The following is a 21258-nucleotide window of genomic DNA, read 5'->3' as shown; positions in this document are numbered from 1 at the left end:
ACTCAGGGACCGCGAGATCGTGACCTGGCTGAAGTCGGACGCTTAACCGACTGCGCCACCCAGGCGCCCCTGAAATCTTGTTTTTGAAGTTGTGTTCAACTAGCCCAGAAAGAACAGATATTAAAATGGCAACTAATGATACATTGAGAATAATCAGACCTTGGTCCTCAAAAGTCCAGGTATTTTATAAGATGGTGGTGAGGTGAAGTCTGGAAGAGACAGTAGGAATCAGTGGACTCCAAGCATATTGCCTCCTAATAAGTACCTGTTGGAAAAACTACATAGAATGTGTCTTCGGAGAGAGGTAAAATGAAATAAGAATAGGGAGAAAGCTCTAGGAAATGAGACTGAATATGTAGGGGGCTTGGCTGGGTATGGAGCCATAGTTCTAGAATGCACAATGGTCAGATTTGAGATTTAAAGGTAAGAAGGAAATTCAGAGCATTATGGGAAGAAAAGTGTGGTAACAGCTCAGGAGTCTTACACATTTGTTGACTTTTGAAAATGAGGTGTTTGGTAAATTTTGTGTCAGTTTTTGTTGAGAGGAGTAAACACTAGTCCTAGTGGTAATCCTGATTACTTTTTGCTCCTTATAGCTGCTAACTCTTTTTTACTTTTATTTAAACCCAACCAGAGAAAATTGAGGGATCATCAGTATTAACAGTCTCTTATTGAATAGATATATATAGGATTTGGAATTTTTGATATTAGAAAAATATAGGGTGATTAATTTTAGATTATCTTTGGTTCATCATTAAAAATGACATTCTCATCAAGTAAATTATGTAGATCAGCTTAACTAGAGCAAGTTAGTCACACAGTCCCAACATTATGGTTTTTTATATTGCTTTTTACTGAAGTATAGTTGACATACAATGTTATATTAGTTTCAGGTATTACAACATAGTAATTCAACAATTCTGTACATGACTCACTGCTCACCACTATAAGTGTAGTCATCATCTGTCATCATACAATGTCATGACAATATTATTGACAATACTCCCTATGCTGTGCTTTTCATCTCCATGACTTATTTTATTTCTTAGCTCATTTTTATTACCTGTTGTCAGTAATCAAATAATATATTAACATGTTAGTCTTTTATTTTATTTATTTATTTTAAAAAAATTTTTAATGTTTATTTTTGAGAGAGACAGAGACAGAATGCGAGTGGGTTAGGGGCAGAGAGAGAGGGAGACACAGAATTCGAAGCAGGCTCCAGGCTGTGAGCTGTCAGCACAGAGCCTGATGCGGGGCTTGAACTCACGAGCTGTGAGATCATGACCTGAGCCAAAGTCAGATGCTCAACCGACTGAGCCATCCAGGCGCCCCAACATATTAGTCTTTTAAAAGAATACAAAAGAAGCTTGATTATTTGCTCTGGGGGCCTAATCTGGCATACAGTCCAGGAAGAGGAAAATTCACATGGTTTAACCCAAATTAATATTGGCATTTGGATACAAAACATCATGTTAATAAAGATGATTTGCTTCTCAGTCATTGGCTATTTTTTTTTTCAACGTTTTTTATTTATTTTTGGGACAGAGAGAGACAGAGCATGAACGGGGGAGGGACAGAGAGAGAGGGAGACACAGAATCGGAAACAGGCTCCAGGCTCCGAGCCATCAGCCCAGAACCTGACGCGGGGCTCGAACTCAGGGACCGCGAGATCGTGACCTGGCTGAAGTCGGACTCTTAACCGACTGCGCCACCCAGGCGCCCCTCATTGGCTATTTTTGATACGTGCTCTTTGGGAACTTTTTGGGATATGGTGACTGAGAGCAGAAAGACTTCCAGTGCTTAGAGGCTTCCTGGAAAAATATCTCAGTATCACTAACATATTTACAATATTTTGGAAGACAGTGCAGAAAATTTCAATATCATGTGTTGTCAAATTTTATATAAAATTCAGTTGTCCCAGGTTTTTTTTGTTAATTAATGATATGAGGATATTCGGTTAGTTTCTTTTACCCACAAATCAAGTTAACCTACAGATTTAAACATCTTTTTGAGACAGCATTAACTATTTTATTTTACCTTAAACACTATTTTGATTATTAACAAATTCAGTGATTGTAATCAGGAATAGGTTACTTACTTATTTTATAAGTATTTTATAACTGGAAGTTTGCATCTCTTAATCCCCGTCACCTATTTTGCCTGTCATTCCCCCCCCCCCCCCACAACCACTACTTTCTTCTCTGTATTCAAGAATCTGTTCATTTGTTTTGTTTTTTATATTTCACATATAAGTCAATTCATATGGTATTTGTGTTTCTCTGACTGACTTCATTTAGCATAATACTCTAGCTCCATCCATGTTGTCACAAATGGCAAGATTTCATTTTCTTATGGCTGACTAATATATTTTTATATAACTTGTGATCAAATTAATATTACTTGTTTCTTTTGTCTTGAAAATATAGCACATATATATGCCTTTATTTCTTTTTATTTTTTTAAATATGAAATTTATTGTCAAATTGGCTTCCATACAACACGCAGTGCTCATCTCAACATGTATACCTTTATTTAAAAGGCACATGTGAAAAAAAAAAAAGAACCAATGTAAAACCAAAATAAAATAAAATAAAATAAAAGGCACATGTGAAGGGGTGCCTGGGGTGGCTCAGTTGGTTGAACATCCAACTTTGGCTCAGGTCATGATCTATGGCTCATGGGTTCAAGCACTGTGTTGGGCTCTGTGCTGACAGCTCAGAGCGTGGAGCCTGCTTCGGATTCTGTCTCCGTTGCTCTGCCCCTCCCCCGCTTGTGCTCTGTCTTCTCTCTCTCTCTCTCTCTCTCTCTCTCTCTCTCTCTCTCAAAAATAAATAAACATTAAACAATAAAAAGAAAAGGCAAATGTGAAAATCTTTAAAAGGATTTAGCAAATAATGTATTTATAATTTTATTTTCTAATAAAAGAAGAAAAATTGTTTCTATATTTGGTGGCAGTGTGGAACTCTTAGACCTTGGCATTTCTTCAACCAGACTTTTGTCCTTGGCCTCAGAGTTATAAAGTCCAGGGCTTTCTGCACTGATCTTGTAGGCATGTTCTGACCTAGGAGCAGAACAGGATTGCTAATTGCAATGACATGACTTCTAAGGCTACTTGGAGGAGTTTTAGTACCTTCACTAAATATAATACATATTCCTAGGTCTGTTTAAAGCATGTGCAGTAGGGTTGGTGTTTCCAGATGGTTTTTGAATGGGTGTCTAAAGGTTCCATGGTGCTTTGACTGAGGTAACTTTCTGGCAGTAGACAAAGCAGTAATGGATGGGGCTATTTGCCTTAGAAGAGGGCAGTTGCTCTAATTTAATATAAAGAGAAGAGCCTAGTTTCCCAAGTTTCTCTCCAGCCAGGAAGGGCTTTTCATTTCTAATTATGGAAAGAAGTATTTGACTCCTTTGGAAGTGATTTTCTGATGCCCCCTTTCAGAATTGCGGAGACAGGTCTGTTCTTCACAGATACACAAAATTGAGTCCGAGCCCTTTTACCAGGCTGAATTCACTGCCCATAGTCCAGACCACCTTTCATGGGCTTCATGGTGTTTGTTCTCCTGGAGGTATGACAGGGATGCATGGCCATCACTTGCTCCTTATAGCGCCTTTGTGTGAGCTAGGAAAATGCACTGCTTCTTCTGTGTGGATACTGCTCCTCACCAGGTGTATGGTTTGCTGAGTGGGGTTATAGGCTGGATTTCAGCCCCTGTCCAATCCCCCTTCTAACTGGGGAGTTTGCTGTGTTCTGCACACATGGTGGCCAGGGGGTGGGGAGCAGGAGCCTGGTATTTATTCAGATTCTGGAGTTTTAATGTCTGTATGGATGTATATTTGTCCTTCATTAAGTTGTTACCCAAATGGCTTTTGCTATAAGTGCTGAATGTCCTTGAGATTTCAGCTAGAATCAGGAGTACTGTTGGGAGCACAAGGGAGAAGTGGGCTCACCCTCTGCTCAATTTCCATTTAGTCCCTTTGGTTGTCTAGTTATTAAAGCATCATCTTAGGCCAAGGGACCCCTAATTCATCTTGACACCCCAATTTTTTATCCAAACTTGTATTTAGCACCACAATACAGCACAGTTACCTATCAAGTTTAACGTTGATAGGGGCAGCATTGTAAGGAAACTGCCACTGCCCCCCACCCCAGGAATCTGTTCCTCAGTAGTGTGTGGAGCTGAACCCTGCTGATCTTGGTGATGAAATAAATGATGATATTAAATATCTAAAGTTCATAACTACTTCCTTTCTCATTGGGTGCTCTGGTCTCTCTGCAGAAGTGTGAACTTGTGTTCCATTTTTGATGCATTAGGATTCTTTGGGAGGAGGTGGGATAACTTGAGCTTTAGAGTGAGGCATTCCTGGGTTTGAGTGTTACCATCTTTTAGCTTATTAGCTGGACAAGTTAATTATCTGATTTTCTGTTTTCTTATTGCACAGTGAGAATTATAAGAGGTCTTACAGGGTTATTATGAGGACCAAACGCAAGATTTCTGTGAAGTGCCAGCATAATGCATGGCATATAGGAAAGTTCAATAAATGGAGACAGTTATTATAATCAATAAGAAATGACCACCAAACTTCTTAAGAGATGACTCCTCCTTCCAAAGCAGAGAGTATTTATAAAATCTTACTCTTAGCCTGAAATCTGATTGCTGTAACCATTCACAAGAGGGAGAAGAGAATATATGGAGTTTTTAAAGTTTGTTTGGTTTACTCCTATCTTAGCTGCTTTAATGCTGGGAATAGGACATGCTCCTTGCCTCTAGAAGCTTACAGATCTGGGAGAGAGTACATATATACGTACATATATACACACATGTACATATGTATATATACATATATATTATATATGTGTATATTATATATATTATATATGTATATATACATATATTATATATGTATAATTATATATATATTTATATATACGTATATATATATTATATATACAGTTTATATATACTGGAGCATAATTTATACTGTAAATTTATACAGTTTATGATATAAACTGGAGTCATATACTGGAGTATAATTTTTTTAATTATTATTTTTTTAATGTTTATTTATTTTTGAGAGAGAGAGAGAGAGAGACAGAGCACAAGCGGGGGAGGGGCAGAGAGAGAGGGAGACACAGAATCTAAAGCAGACTCCAGGCTCTGAGTTGTCAGCACAGAGCCTGATGTGGGGCTTAAACTCACAAACTGCGAGATCGTGACCTGAGCTGAAGTCAGATGCCCAACCACCTAGGCTGAGCCACCTAAGCGCCCCTGGAGTATAATTTTTTTTTTTAATGTTTATTTATTTTGAGTGAGAGGGAGAGAATGCATGAGCAGGGAAGAGGCAGAGAGAGAGGGAGAGAGAGAATCCCAAGCAGGCTCCTCACTGTCAGCACAGAGCCTAATGCAAGGCTTGGCTTCATGAACCGGGAAATCATGACCTGAGCCAAAATCAAGAGTTGGATCCTTAACCGATGAGCAACCCAGGCAGCAATATACTGGAGTATAATTAAACCTTACAGGTGCTATGATAGAAGTCAGTGTGGGATATGGTAAAATAAGCAGTCTGTCTTTGATAGTGATCATCTTTTTTTTTTTTTTTTTTTTTTTCCTGCTTTGGGCTGAACTTTACAGTCAGTATAGGAGTGAAGTTGAGGGGGGAAAGCTAGACTTTGGCATTATCAAATTTAAAATCCTATCTTTGGAGGGTTGATGAGTCCTTGGAAAGACCGAGAGTAGAAGAGTTCGAGGATATTTCTCTGGTTTGCTTAAAAGTATGTTGTAAAGAAGCAAAAGGAGATAATGGAGACAGTTTAACCATTGAACTATGGTGTCATTGGTAGCTTGTTGTGTGACTCAGGACAAGTTAGTTCATCTCTCTCAATTCCTATTTTGTCTGTCAAGAGGGGGGTATTAGAATCTGTCTTCCGTACTCATAGAATTGTGCAGGGAGTAAGTAGGATGACTTATGTGAAAGTGCTTTAAGAAGCATGAAGTGCTGCCTACATGGCAGTGGGGTTGAGAGCAGTCCATAGACACACACCATTCCACTCTTTTTTTAGAGGAAGATGGCATTAAGAATCAGCTAGAGAGAAAACCTGTGGAAGTGTTCAAGACTGAGCACATGCTATTCCCTCTTCTTGTCCAGACCTCTGCTTTAAGTCACCTGCTCATAAGAGTTTCCATGACCAACTTACCTTACGGCCCCTCCTATTCTAAGTCAAGGAACCTGTACATTTCCTTCCTGGCACTCACATTTTGTAATTATATGCTTGTTCGCGTACTTGTTTATTGTCCATATCCTCCACTAGACAGTAAACTTCCCAAGGGCAGGCACTGTTTTCATTCTCCAATGTAAATTTAATGCCAAGCCTAGGGCCTGATATATACCACACACACTCAATAAATAATTTGATGAATGAAGTGAAAGGAGGCAAGACTTCTGCCTGGAAAACAGCTACTTTGGGAATGCCCAGATATACATCTCATTCTTTGGTGGGTAGACCCAGATGCAGAGGAGTATCTATACCTGAGACTGCTATAGCACCACCAGATTGCAGGTTCTAAATGCCACAGGCTGGATTTGTGTCTCATTTCTGCCCTTCCCCCACTTGTCTTTTTCATACCCATTTAGAGACCCTAAACTCAAATGTGCATTGAGGTGCACACTGAATTTGGTGAATCTGTCTCTTCAAAAGAGAAAACTACTCTGAACTATGGAACTGGCTCCAGGGAGTTGATAGCTTGCCAGGCAGGGAGCATGTGTCCTATTTGCTATTTATAAAGTATACTGCCCTGGCTCTGGTCAGAGGCCGCACCCATTGGGTTCCCAGCTGTCTATTCCCATTTCATGCCAACCAGCTCTGTGTCAGGTTCTTCCTTGGTATGTGAGGCATAGAGTAGATTTCATTCATGTATGCTGCTGGGTGCCCCCTTAGATTACTGTTCTCTTAGGACACTGAAGAGATGCCCTTTTTGGTTTATTTTTTGACTTTTTTTTTTAATGGTGGTATAATGTATGTTATGAAGTATACAAATCTTAAGTGTACAGCTTGACTTTTTTTGTTTACAACTCAAATTTTTACATATATAAACATTTGTATGTATCTGAGTGGGTTCATTTGGGAGTCATGCCACTATGAATTGAGGTGTGTGGGAGGGAATAAAGGATTTATTGTAGAAATTAGACATACATTTGAAGGAAGAGTTGGGAATGTGAAGGTCCAGATTAGGGTATTGGAGTCAGAGAAGAGTCACTAACCAGTCTCCCTGAAGCATCAGCATGAAAGGACAAGTCAGAGACTACAGAGAAGTCTGAGAAGCTTGCCGTGTCCATTTCTGGAGCAGGGCCACCAAAGAGAAGTTCCTGGAGAGCTTTGTGGGAAGTCATTGCCTTTGGGAAGCTACTGTCCATTCCAGTCCACAGCCACGTGTCTGGTGGTGGGCCTTGGGCTCTTGTTGGGTCAGATTGTGAGTAGCGTAGAGGAGAGTAAGGACCTGCTGGAACCTGCCAGGCACCTTTGTCTCTGTCCATTACCACATTTGACAACTAAGACCTTCAGAGAGTAATGGCCACTAATTCAATTCCATCTTCTAAATCTCATGCAAGTTTTTGGCCACCTCTAACTTGGAACCCTAACTGGGGATTCTGGGGAACATAATTCCCAGCTCAACCAAGCTGACACAGCACTATCTAGATCGGGATCCCAAAGGCCCCCCTCTCACCCCTTCCCTGATGGTAACACCACCACACCACTCCCAGTCATTATTTTGACTGACTTCTGCACCATAGATTTGTATTACATTTGTTTGTTATTGTTATATAAATGGAATCATGCAAAATGATCTTTTTTTTGTGTCTGCCTTCTTTGCTCACCATTGATCTATGAGTTCATCTGTATTGCTGCCTGTTGCAGTAGTTCATCCCTTGTCACTGCTGCATAGTATTCCATTATATGAATATAACTGCTACTTATTTCTCTTATTGCTAGTTTTGGTCATTTGTGTCGTTTCCAGTTTGGGAATATTATGAATAAAGCTGCTATAAACATTCTTGTATTTACCTTTTGGTCAACATAGAATTTATTTCTTTTGGATGTATCCCCAAGAATAGAATTTCTGAGCTTTATGGTTAAATGTATCTTTAGCTTCAAGAACTACTGTTGAACAGTTTTCCAAAGCGGTTGTCCCAGTTTACACTGTGAGCATCTGAGAGTTCCAACTGCTCTACATACTTGACCACCCCTGGTATTATCAGTCTTTAATTTTAGTCATTCTAATGGGTGCATAATAGTATCTCAGTGTGGTTTTGGATATGTATTCAGATGCTTTTTGGCAATTTGGGTGTCTTTCATGAAGTACCTGGTCAGATCTTTTGCCCATTCTTCATTGGGTGTCTGTATCTTTCTTATTGGTTTGTACAAATCCTTCACATATTCTAGATATGAGACTTTTCTCAGTTACAAATAGCCCTTTGGTTTTAATGAGGAATGTTTCTTCTGAAGCAGGGAACAGATGGGGGTTCAGGTGCCTTTGAAGAGGAAAGCCTTTGGAAAAAATTTAGTTGTTTATTGCTTTTCTCTCAGGGAATTAATATAGTGCAGGATTGGAAGTTAGCAATTAACTTCCAGGCACCCCTTCTGCTGCTTTTTAAAAGTACTAGTTATCTTGAACATTCAAAGAATATACTTACAAACCAAAATTTAATTCATTCCATGAAGATTTGAATGTTTGTTGTGGATCTGACTCTCCTAAAAGCTAAGGATAGAAACCTGGCTATGGGGGCACCTGGGTGGCTCACTTGGTTAAGCGTCTGACTCTTGATTTTGGCTCCGGTCATGATCTCACAATTCATGAGATCGAGCCCCATGTTGGGCTCTGTGCTGACAGCAAGGAGCCTGCTTGGGATTCTCTCTCCCCACCCCACCCCCCCTCTGTCCCTACCCCACTCATGCATACTCACACTCTCTCTCAAAATAAACAGATAGATAGATAAATAAATAAATAAATCTTTAAAAAAATAAGTGGTGGAGCCTCTCAAATCCTGTGGCTTTAAAAATAAATAAATAAAATTTTTGAAAGAACCCACCTTGAGGCAGGATGTACATCTAGGAGATCTAAATGTGCATCTTCACTGTTGTAGGAATCTACGTAGAGATAAGGAACTTCAAGACAATTAATTTGAAAAGAAAGGGGTATATGGGAGACATATTTAGGAAGACCAAATAGGAACATATCTTGTACTATCCTGCATTCCCTGCAGTACTTAGCACAGAATAGTCCCCATCTCCCTTTTTTCCAGCAATGAGAAGAACTTGGGGAGTAAGACGGACATGGGGGTGGACACCTGGAATTCTGGCTTCGGTGGGTGGCAGTTTTATAGTAGGGTTGCAGTTCAGGTGGAGGGACAACTTTGGAAGAGAAGATGAAGAGTTCTGTTTTGAGCACCTGAGTTGGAGGTAACCTAACATATTCTGATGGAGATGTCCAGGAGGTAGTTACAAAAATGGTACAAAATGAAACAAATGAGCAAAGGTCCAAGGACAGAATCCTGGGTGCTCTTTGTATTTATAAGTGTGGCAGAAGTCAGAGGGGTGTCCTGAGAGAAACCAGGGGAGGAGAATGCAGTTGTATAATCCTTTGTCTTTTGCGGGATTGGCTTTCTGGTTGCTCTTCATGGAGTCACACTTCTTTCTTGGGGTATTCCATCTCCCAAGTCAGGCTAGCTATAGGAGGGCACGCACATCCAGGGGTGCGGAAGGGGAGTATGGTAAAATGCACTCAGGGGATGGTATTTCATTTCTGAGCAATTCATTTGTGTATTGGGAAGTTGTAGACCTTTAGTCTTCTAACCTGTTCTAATTTTCTGACTCTACTGTCCCTTCATTGCTTCTTTTGTTTTTATTCTGCACATGAAGAAAAATTGACAGCTTCTGGCCGACAACCTCTCAGCATTAAAAGACATCTGTAAAACCCTGCAATCCCATGGGTAACATCAGTTAAGGTGCCTATATATTTATGTTTTTAAAAATGGTCAAGGGAGCCTGGATGGCTCAGTTGGTTAAGCATCTGACTTTGGCTCAAGTTAGGATCTCATGGTTTGTGAGTTCGAACCCCACATTAGGCTCTGTGCTGACAGCTCAGAGCCTGGAGCCTGCTTCGGATTCTGTATCTCCCTCTTTCTACCCGTCCCCTGCTTGTGTTCTCTCTGTCTCTGAAAAATGAATAAACAAAAAAAATTAAAAATGGTCAAAGCATTTTTTTTCATAAATTATGAAATTATTTCTTTCATTTGATTGGTGATTTGGAAAATTATTGGATTTGGGGTTCACAACCCATTATTTTACACTGTGCTTTTGAAAGCACACAGCTGTCAGGAAGAAGTGATGGTGCCTGCTTCAAGATTAACTGAAATGTGTTTGATTCCTTTTCTGTAGCACTCAAAATCTGTTCTGATGATAAGAGATTTGTGCAGTAGTGCTACTGAGACATTGTTGGGGGAGGGTGCCAGGAGATGTAAACAGATTAAGGGATTCTTCATTTTAGTTTGGGAAGCATTATTCTCAGTATTAGTTACTTCTTTAAAAAAATTGTGTAAGTTTCCAGGTCTCCAAGCCAAGCCCAGCCAAGTACTTTTCAGACAAGATGGCTGTGACTGCCTTTCTGTGGCTTGCTCAGAGTTCCTTTCATGTTGCTGAATTGGCAGCAATAGCAAACGGATACTAACCTCTTCATATCCATCAGCCTCTTAAACCTGACTAAACGAGAATCATCTTCGGGTTTGGGAGTTATTAAAAACCAACCCCCTCTGAAGTGATGGAAATGTTCTGAAACTGGATTTAGTGGTGGTAATTGCATAGCTTGGTAAGTTTACTAAAAATCATTGAATTGTACACTTACAACAGGTGAATTCTTAGTGTATGTAAGTTATACCTCACCAGAGTTGTCTAGAAAAACATCCCCTCCAATCCTGAGCACTGCACCATTTCTCCTGCCTAAGTGCTATTCCTTTGGGGCAGCCAGAGCCCTATTTGATGTCCTTGTGGCTCTTGGCCAACTCCTGCAGGGTTCTGTCAGGAGTTTGGCCCAGCTTGTGGCTGTCACCTGGCTCCTCTCCACTTGCTCTGCTCAGTGCATCCAGCACCTAACTTGGCTGGGCTACCTACCAGGAATAAGCCCAGCCCATTTTTGTTTCTTTTGCCAGGCTAAAAGGTGAGAAGCTCAGGCTCTCTAGGGTCCAGAGGCCAGTTACTCAGTTTGTGGTTTATTCTGATCTGGTGTCTCTTATTTTCCCTTGCTGTTGGGCCATTTTATTGCTCTGTTAACACCTGGGTTACAGGATACGCAGGGTATTTCAGTGAAACTATAATCTTGGATTATGACCATTTCTCGACAGTTCCATTTGAAAATTCAGTGGGAGAGAAGGTTAACTAATGATTCCAGTTATCTGTGTATTCTCTAACCTCTTTACCCTCTTTTGCTTTCTTTCCCAGATTGTCTAGATGATTGAAAATGAGGTAAAAAGTTTCCCTGCCTTCACCCCAAATGCCACTCTACCCAGTTGGATTGTAGTAATATGAAACAAGTTTGGTTCGCTGATTATTACTAGCTTTCTCTTCAGGAGCCATAAGCTTCATAATGGCAATGATCTTGTCCACCTTCACTGTTATGGGTTAGCACTTGTCACACACTAGGTTGTTAAAAACCAAATTTGCTGTTACTAACAGGAATTGAGGCTTTAATATGAACAAGTGTGTTAAATTACCCCATGGGAGGTAGGCAGTCAAAACACAAAAAGAGGCGCCACCCCTCCCCCCCGCCCCTTTTTGATGTCATCCTAGTGTGAAACTTACTGAATTCCTACTGCCCTCGCACTGTACTTGGAAGTGCTCTGGGGCTTCCAGTCAGATGTCCCCTGAAATATAAGGTTGCTTAATTAAGAGTCTTTTAACACAAAGTCTTTATGTCTGTAATGTCCAGTGTCTGGATCAATTATGTATTTAAGTTGAACAGAATACATTCACTTGTTTTCTATCCCAAAGTGAGTGATATTTCTAAAGGTGGTATACTCAAAAGGGGAACCCGAGGTTCCCCAGAGGGTGAGATATACCCACATCAGCTTATAATGCTTGGTATTGAGTGGTCCTGACTCATGGCTACAGGCATAGATAGAAGTCTTCCAGTTTGTGAAAGGGCAGATGGCATCCTTTGGTTCCCTTCCTCATAAGGATAGCTTCGCTGGAGTTGCATCTGCCTAAGCCAAATGGTGAGAGGGTGAAGCATAAGTGGCACTTTGTAATATCCCCTAGGGAGCATTTGGGTTCTCTCAGATTTTAGATTTCAGTCCATGGAACAAGCCAAAACATTTACCTTCTGTGTGTGCCAGAGCCAGCAGGTCAATTAATGGTAGTCCTACGTCTGTAATAAATTAGGCAAGGGTTTTAGAAAATCACGTGGCCGGCAAGGAACAGCTTGTAACCTGAAAGAAACTGCTGCTGCTGAACCAGAGAATGATGCCTGGTGGCAGCACCGGGCCTCTTGGCCATTAGCTGTTGGCATTTTGGGACAAGGGTGGATGGGGAATATAGCTTTTAGGCCCTTTGGGGGCTATACCACCTAAACTCATTGGCAATGAAATAAGATTAATTAGTCTTCTATAGAAAAACTTTGGTAGGTTTTTCTGGGCTGGCTTTGAGCCCAGAGCAATTGGAATTTTGGAACCCAAAGGTTTCATGGCAGTTGATTTTTGATGATTGGTCTTTGGGAGAAAAGAAACTAATGTTTCGGCAGTACTTCAGCACCCCCTTGGTCAGGGTTGGGGGTCATCCCCAGGGCAGGGGACGGGGTAAGTAGAGAGCAGTTGTGGGCTATATACTTTCAAGAGCCTGCCAGAGTATAGCTTGGGGAATTTGTATTATTCCTTAAACATAAAAAAGAAAAGCTTGTTGTTATCCGCTTTCTTTGGATGTTTCATTTCTAACTAAATGGACTCTTTACCATGTGAAGGAGTTAGAGATACAGCTGTGGGAGTGATCATCTGATGTCAGAGCTCAACAAGAATCAGAGTAGAGTGAGGGGTTGGCCTTCAGCATTTGATGCAGAGAAAACTTCTGTTTCTAAAAAAGGAAAGGAAAGGAAAAGGAAAGAAGGAAGGAAGGAAGGAAGGAAGGAAGAAAGAGAGAGAGAGAACTTCTGTTTTGCTGGGGAAATTATGCCTAAGTCCCCCATACTCTTTTAAGCTAATTCGGAAGGGAACGTATATTCTATAGGGCTTTGATTTAAGATTAGCCCTCTCAGAGAGAGGAACCCTTTTGCACTGCTGGTGGGAATGCAAACTGGTGCAGCTACTCTGGAAAACAATATGGAAGTTCCTCTTTTTGATGAATTTTTAATTTTTATTAAAAATAGAACTACCCTATGACCCAGCAATTACACTACTATGTATTTATCCAAAGGATATACAGGTGTGCTGTTTCGAAGGGACACATGCACCCCAGTGTTTATAGCAGCACTATCGACAGTAGCCAAAGTATGGAAAGAACCCAAATGTCCATCGACTGATGAATGGATAAAGAAGATGTGTGTACACACACACACACACACACACACACACACACACACACACAATGGAGTATTACTCGGCAATCAAAAAGAATGAAATCTTGCCATTTGCAACAACGTGGATGGAACTAGAGTGTATTATGCTAAGCTAGAGTAGTCAGTCGGAGAAAGATAAATATATGACTTCACTTGTGCAATTTAAGATACAAAACATGAACATAAGGGAAGGGAAGCAAAAATAATATAAAAACAGAGAGGGGGACAAACAATAAGAAACTCTTTATATAGAGAACAAACTAAGGATTGCTGGAGGGGTTGTGGGTGGGGACATGGGCTAAATGGGCAAGGGGCATTAAGGAGGACACTTGTTGGGATGAGCACTGGGTGTCATATGTAGGGTTCTACTGAATTCTACTCCTGAAATCATTATGACACTATATGCTAACTAACTTGAGTGTAAAAAAAAAAAAAAAAAAAAAAAAAGATTAGCCCTCTCAGTTTATTTCTGCTTTGGAGAGAACAAACTGAAGTTTTTTCCATGAAAATAGTTGGAAAAACCATAGCCTTGGAGCCTGGTAGCCCCACTCCTTTCTGTGGCCTGGAGTCAAGGCAGGCCTAGTTGGTTCACTTTGGAGTTGAGATGGAGGGGGCACATCTACCTTGCTGGAGAATTAAGACCTTTTTCCTTTATTAGCTGTCAACCTCCTGAAACAGCTTCATCTTACCACTCCTGTGTTATAGCCAGTCTTCTCAGAAGAGTGGATGCTTTACTTGCTTTGTTTCATCCTTCTTTCCCCTTTCCTGTCTCCAAGAACCCTATGGGGCATCTGGTGACTGCTTTTTCTTTAGACTCTAACTTTGGGAGCTTTAAAAAATGGACATTTTCTGTGACTTAGGGATCATTTAGTATCTGAAAAAGGTAAATATCATTCTGGGATGTGAATTGAAAGTAGTTGTCCTTTTTATAATCAGGAACTGTGCAGAGATGCCTTAGGGAACTCAGCTTTGACCACTTTTAGGGTATCCTTCTCTTACACCCTAAATCAATAACAAGTTAATAACAAACTAATTGTCATACAAATACCTTTTCTTCTTTTGAATGCTTCTGTGATATTAAACATTGTGTCCCAAGTAAGCCTCTCATTTGTCTTTTTCCTTCTTTCCTCGCACTTGCTTTTCCACTAGCATGTGTAATAAGTGCAAGTGTAAAGATGAATTATTCTTCCTACTAGCTTAGCATTACAAGAGTAATGGGTAGGCAGACATGGACATAATTCCAGAACTGTTGGTAACTGTTGAAAGGGAAGTATGTACCAAAGTGAGGAGGAACACAGAAGAGGAAGTGATTAACTTTGGCAGGGGGTTTGGGTAGGTAGGGTCATTTCAGTGTAGTCTGGAATGATGAACAGGAATTTCAAATGGACAGGGGGTGGGGAGGAAGGACATATTAGGTGAAGGAGAATGACATGAACAAAGTTGATGAGGCTCGTAAGAATGTGGTATATCCCAGTAACTGCAGGTGTGACTAAAGAAAATGTTTTGTGTTTGGAAGGGTAGGAAATAAGGCTGGTGCTAGATCTTGATGGACCTTTTGAACCTTGTTGATGGTTTGGATTATTTCCTAAAGACAGTGGAGAGCTGCAACAGGATCACATTAGAGGCAAAGAATCATATTTGCTCTTAAACAAGAACACTTTGGCACTCATGGAAGATGGATTGGAGGGGATTTAAGATTAAAAGGCTATTGTAAATAGTCCAAGGTAGAAATCATGGGTGCTTTCACCAAGATAATGGTAGGGAAATGAACTCTATAAATAGAGGACCTAGAGAGTTAGAATCCATGGGACTTTGCTTTTGGTGAGCAGATTGAGAGGTGAAGACAGAGAAGGGTCTGAGATGGCCCCAGATTTCCATTTGGTCAGTGGATGGTTGTGGCATTTGTATAAGAGGGTGTGAATTGGGGGAAAGAGAACAGCAGTTTTGGACTCTTCACTCTGAGGTAATATGGGATGTCAAAGTGAAGATGTTTAATAGCATTTGGACCTCAGGAGCAAGGTCACAAAAGATAAAAGTTTAAGGGCCATCCAATTTTATGAAAGAGAGGGGCCGATGGTCACTGGAGCCACTTGAGAGAGCTGAGCAACAATGAGAATAGTAGTAGGAGAAGCAGGAGACAGAACCAAGGAAGGGGCAGAATCTAGGAAGAGCTACTGAGAGAGAACAAGTAAGATAAGGGTTGTAGTGTCTGAGCCTTTCACAATTAGGAAGCCATAGTCGACCTCAGTGGAATGATGGAGACAGAAGCCGGATTGGAAAAGGAATGAAAAGATGGACAGAGGAGTCATTAAGGAGTCATGAAGTGGTGACAAAAGAGTAGACTGCTCTTTCGGGAGGCTCAATTACGAAAGCAAGAGGGAGAGGTTGGTAGATTAAAGGGCATACAGGTTAAGTGGTGTGTTTGTGTGTGTGTGTGTGTGTGTGTGTGAGAGAGAGAGAGAGAGAGAGAGAGAGAGAGAGAGAGAGAGAGAGAGAGAGAGAGACAGAGGGGGACATGTTTAAGATGAGAGAGACTCCAGCATATTGGCAGGTTAAAGGAGAAGAAATAAGCTGGTAGTATGGTGATGATGCTTTACAACACATGAATGTACTTAATGCCACCAACTGTACACTTAAAAATGGTTGAAATGGAAAAAAAAAACGTATGCTAGTAGACGGAGCCAGATTCAGAGGAGAACCCAGGGGATGGCCTGGACAGCCTCTGGCTGGTGGAAACTTTCTCTGAGACGGGGGAGCAGGATGGTGAGGGCATCTTTTGCTCTTTTCTTGACAATGTGAAAGGTGAGGGCACTGGGAATGGAAGAGGGGATGGAATAGGGGACCTGAGAACACAGAGCCAGGTGTACAGGAACCAGTGTGGGTTCCGTGAAAGAATTGCTGGGCAGGATCCAGACCCCACCTATGGTTGGACATGATGGTGCAACATAGCCACATCAGTCTGCACGGCTGACTTTTTTTTCTCTCCAGCAGTTCAGAAGAGTTGTTTTTGCCCCATCTTCATTCCACTTCTAAAGCTGGTATTTCAAGTATCTAGCTATCTGTCTTTATTTGCCTCCCTACCTCTCCACCTAATCTCTAGGCAACCTTATCAGAAGCTGGTGAATAGTGAAATGCACAATAACCCTTCGGCTCCCCTTTGTTATCCTGTCTTGAGTGAAGAAGTGCTGGCTTTTCAGACACCCTGGGCTTAAGACAGGTTTATGGTTTTCTGATACAGATTTTTAAAAAACACGTATAACTTGGATTTAAAAATATTATGGGTCCTTCACTTACCCCTCTAGGGAAGTCAGCTGGGGGCTGTTGTATATAGCATTTCATGACACTGATACCACTCTTTTTTTCTAGAAACTAGTTTCTTTTCATAGGGGGCAGTTACTTTGAACCTATTTGGCTGTTGAAAACAAAGCTGTCTCCAGGTCTTGGCTCCTGTCCTCCTCTCCTCTAGTGCTGGCAAGAACAGGTCCTCAGCTGGGTGCAGTGGCCTGCTGGGCAGAGCATGTGTAAGGCAGGCCCAGAGCAAATAGTGGTCATGAAGAAGGAGCAGATAATCCAGAGGACCAGAGGGTAGAAGCCACCTGGATTTGCCTTGTGGGATTCCCTCATCTCTGTGTGTGTATTCCTAAGAACTCCCAACCTGATGGCGCTTGCATAAAGACATTCAATCCATTTTCATTTGATATGACTTATGTCTCAAATCCTAACACTAAATTCTGCCTCAATCCTCAGACGTCTGGGCAGGCTGGAGAAGTTTATTTACCTATCCACTTATTCATTCAAGAGATAATTATTGTATACATGCTATGAACTGGGCACTTCCCTAAGCACAGTAATATGCCAGTGAATAAATTGGCAAAAATCCTTACCCTGATAGAGCTTACATTCTAGAGAGAATGATAGACAATGAATAAATAACATTTATGGTATGTCAGGTTGTGCTTCAGGGAAAACCAAGAAGAGAAGGTAAGCAGGGCGGGGAGTCAGTTTTAAAGAACGTGGTTAGGGAAGGCCACATGAAAAAGATGATATTTGGATAAATCCCTAAGAGTAGTAAGAGAGTAAATTGTGTTCATGTCAGCTCCCATTAGAAGATTTCTGCCCTTGGAGGCAGAGTTTTTTTGTTTGTTTTTTTTCCCTTTGTTCACTGTATTGTTCCAGAGCCTAGAAAAGTACTCAGCATGTAATAGATGCTCAGTATTTTTGAATGCATGAATGATCTGAGGGAGGAGTATTTTAGACAAAGGGAGCAGCTAATGCAAAGGCTGAGGTGTGTGTCTGGTGTGTCTGAGGAACAGCAAGAGGCTAGTCTGGCCGAGGGGAAGTGCAAGATGGGTTAGCAGTAGAGGATGTGAGAAGATGACGTAAGATCTTGTCAGGGCCCCCTGAGACCATTTTAGGGGTCCATTAGGTCAAAACTACTTTCACAATAATACAAAGATGACCTTCTTTGCCTTTTCCACTTTTGTATATTCATGAATGTACAATGGAGTTTTCTACAGGCTACATGATATGTATGTGTTGCAACAGATGGAATGCAGAAAGCAGATCTGAGAATCTGTCTTCATAAACCAGATATTAAGGAGATTTGCAAAAATGTAAAACATTACTCTTCTCACTAAATTTTTGTTTTGGAAAATATTTGGGTTTTTTTTAAATATGTTAATTATGTTGCAGTGTAATGGAATGTTATTTTGAAATGAGTTCATAAGTATTGAGATTTTTTTCTGTTTTAATCTCAAATACATTAAATATGGATAGATCTTTGGGCCTTCAGTATTTTTAAGAGTATAAAGGAATCCTGAGACCAAAAATTTGTGAAGCACTGTTATAAGGCCTTGTAGAAATGTTTGCATTTTCACTAAGATGGGAGCCAAAGCCATGGCTCTGGCTGAGTCAAACAAGATGAAATTCAGTGAAAGTAGTTAAAAGATCCTGATGGGTCTTGAAAATAAAGCACATTAATATAGGGTGAGGGATACATATTTTAGAAACAGTACATCAGTAATAAAAAGACTTTGGTGTTCTACTGTACAGTATGTGTCAACAGTTTAGGGTACATTTCAGTCAAGCTCTTTACTTTTCTAGTTAGGCCTACATGCTGGAGGAGATAGACAATAAGCAAATAAGTCATATACCTTATCAAGTGATAACAAATGCAAAGAGGCAAATTAAAGCAAGGTGAGGGAGATAAAGGGTGATAGGAGACTGGTATTCTTTCATGTAAGTGGTCAGGAAGGGCTTATCTAATAAGGTGGTACTTGAGCAAAGATCTCAAGAAAGTGAGGAAGAAGCCATGTAGCCTTCTGGGTATAGATCATCAGGCAAAGAGACAGGAAGGGCAGAGACTCTGGATGGCAGCCTGCTGGAGGTGCTTGATGAACAGGAAGAGGCCAGTCTGGCTAGAGCCTAAGGAGCATAGGGGAGAGTGATAGGACGTAAACAAGGAGTTGGGAGTGGGAGCAGGTCACTCAAGCCCTTATCATAGGCCTTTGTAAGGACTTTGGATTTAACAATGAGGTGGGAAGCCATTGGAGCAGAGGTATGTCACCGGATTTGACTAACATTTAAGTGAATACTAGCGCTGCCATATGGAAAATATTCGGTGATGGGGGAGCGGGATTTGGACAGTGGAGGCTGAGAGAAGCTATCATAGTAATCCAAGTAAGATATGATGGCGACTTTGATGAAGGTGGTAGAGGAGGAGATGATGAAAAATGGTTGGATTGGGGCTGTATTTTGAAGATAGACTGAAGTTGCTGAGGAATTGACTCTGAGATGTGACAGAAATTAGGATAATTCCAAGGTTTTTGGATTGAGTGACTAGGTGGATGGTGGTGTCGTTTGCTGAGATGCAGAATACTAAGGAAGAAGCAGGCTGAGGGTAGGAATGGGAACCATAAGCTTGGTTTTGTGTATGTTAAGTTTGAGTTGCCTGTCAAATATCCAAGTAGAAATGTCAAATAAGCAATTGGTTATACAAGTTCAGAAGGGAGAAAATAAATATTTGAGTGTCATCAACTATCTCTACTATAAAATGGTACTTAAAGCCACGGGTCTGGAGAATTTTCAAAGTGGATTGTATCTCATTGATGGGTCATGAAATCAGTTCAGTGGGGATCAGCAATTTTTTTTAAATAAATGGAATAGAAAACATCAGAATATCTCAGTAGTAAGGGTAGATTGTATCTTGTGAAAGTTTTTAAAAATTATATATTTATAGAGAGGTAACTGTGTATACAATTAAAAAAATTTTAAAGCCACTGGTGTTTAGGGAGTAGATGTAGGTTGAGAAGAGTACCCAAAGACTAAGTGATCCCGTGGCCATTTCAACATGCAGCGGATGGTGATATGTGAGGGACCAGCAGAGGATATGGGGAGTGGCTAGTGAGGCAAGAGGAGAACCAAGAGAGTGATGTTCTAAAGGTGAAAAAGAGGGGGTGATCAGCTATGACTCATCTGTAGATCGGTTGAGGAAACTAGGATTGAGAGTTGACTGTTGGATTTGACAGTGTGAAAATCATGTATGTTTTTGATGAGACATTTCCTTGGAGTGGTGGAGATGAAGCTAATTGCTGTAGGTTCAAAAGAGAGTGGGAGAGGGACACCTGGTTGGCTCAGTCGGTTGAACATCTGACTCCGGCTCAAGTCATGATCTTGTGGTTTGTGAATTCGAGCCCCACATTGGGCTTGCTGCTGTCAGCCTGTCAGCACAGAGCCTGCTTCAGGTCTTCTATCCCGGTCTCTCTGTCCCTTCCCTGCTTGTGCTTTCCCAATAAATAAATTAATTAATTACTTAATTTTTAAAAAGTAGGAGAAGAGAAAGTTGTAACCTCAAACAGACAGTTCTTTCTGGGAGTGGAGTAAGCTAGTCAGAGGAGATGGGACGGAGCAGGTTTTTTAAAGATGAGAGGTTTTACGTTGATTGAAATAGCTCAATTTGGAGGAGGACGGGGCTGATGTAGGAGAGAAGAGACCAATAAAAGGGAGGCAGTGTTGTTGAGTAAGAGGGGGTGGGATTGGGTGCACAGATGAAGGGTTGCTTTAGATAGGCAGGTGGATAGTTGTCTGTTCACTGTCACAGGAGGAAAGGCAGATGAGATGGGTGTAGACTTAATGATAGGAGCTTGTGAAAGAATGCTAAAAAAGGTGAAGAAACTGAAAACTCCGTCAAAATAGAAACAGTTGAAGGAACTAAGGAGAATGTGTAGGGATGTGTAGAATGTGTAGATAGATATTTGGAAGGTTGTTCTGTAAAAGAGAGGAGCTAATTTGGTTCTGGATAACTCTAAGAGGTAAATTTTGGACCACTGGGTACAAAACTATGGGCAGAATGATTTTGGTTTTCTACATAGAAACTCAGTCCTTGGGAAATTAACAAGGTGATTAGCAAGCTGATTGAGGATTATGAAGACTACTTCTTAAGGTAGAAATTTGCCTGTTATTGGAGCTGTTTGTGTGTTATGTATGGTATATAGAAGATACAAGTGTGGGATGACTGGCTAGATTCGATGATCTTACAGGTCCTACCCAGCCTTGACCATTGTGTATTTTGTGATTCATGGCAACTGGTAGTAGGCAGACTAGACAACTGAGAAACCCCAGATTCTTTTCCAGGTTAATCTCTTGCCAGTTGTTTGTACGTTCT

The 21258-nt window shown here is 40.9% G+C and overlaps 1 protein-coding gene across 20 annotated transcripts in view; it reads left to right on the top strand.

The window, feature by feature from the left end:
- The window catches only part of MICAL3 (microtubule associated monooxygenase, calponin and LIM domain containing 3), a 235862-nt gene that overhangs the window by 72153 nt on the left and 142451 nt on the right, over positions 1–21258 (top strand). The gene's annotated exons all lie outside the window — the stretch shown is intronic.

Source organism: Neofelis nebulosa, chromosome 8 (genome assembly GCF_028018385.1).
Source record: "Neofelis nebulosa isolate mNeoNeb1 chromosome 8, mNeoNeb1.pri, whole genome shotgun sequence".
In the NCBI taxonomy this organism is placed as follows: Eukaryota; Metazoa; Chordata; class Mammalia; order Carnivora; family Felidae; genus Neofelis; species Neofelis nebulosa.
The sequence above is the reverse complement of the archived record's forward strand: the minus strand, read 5'-3'. Positions and strand labels throughout refer to the sequence as shown.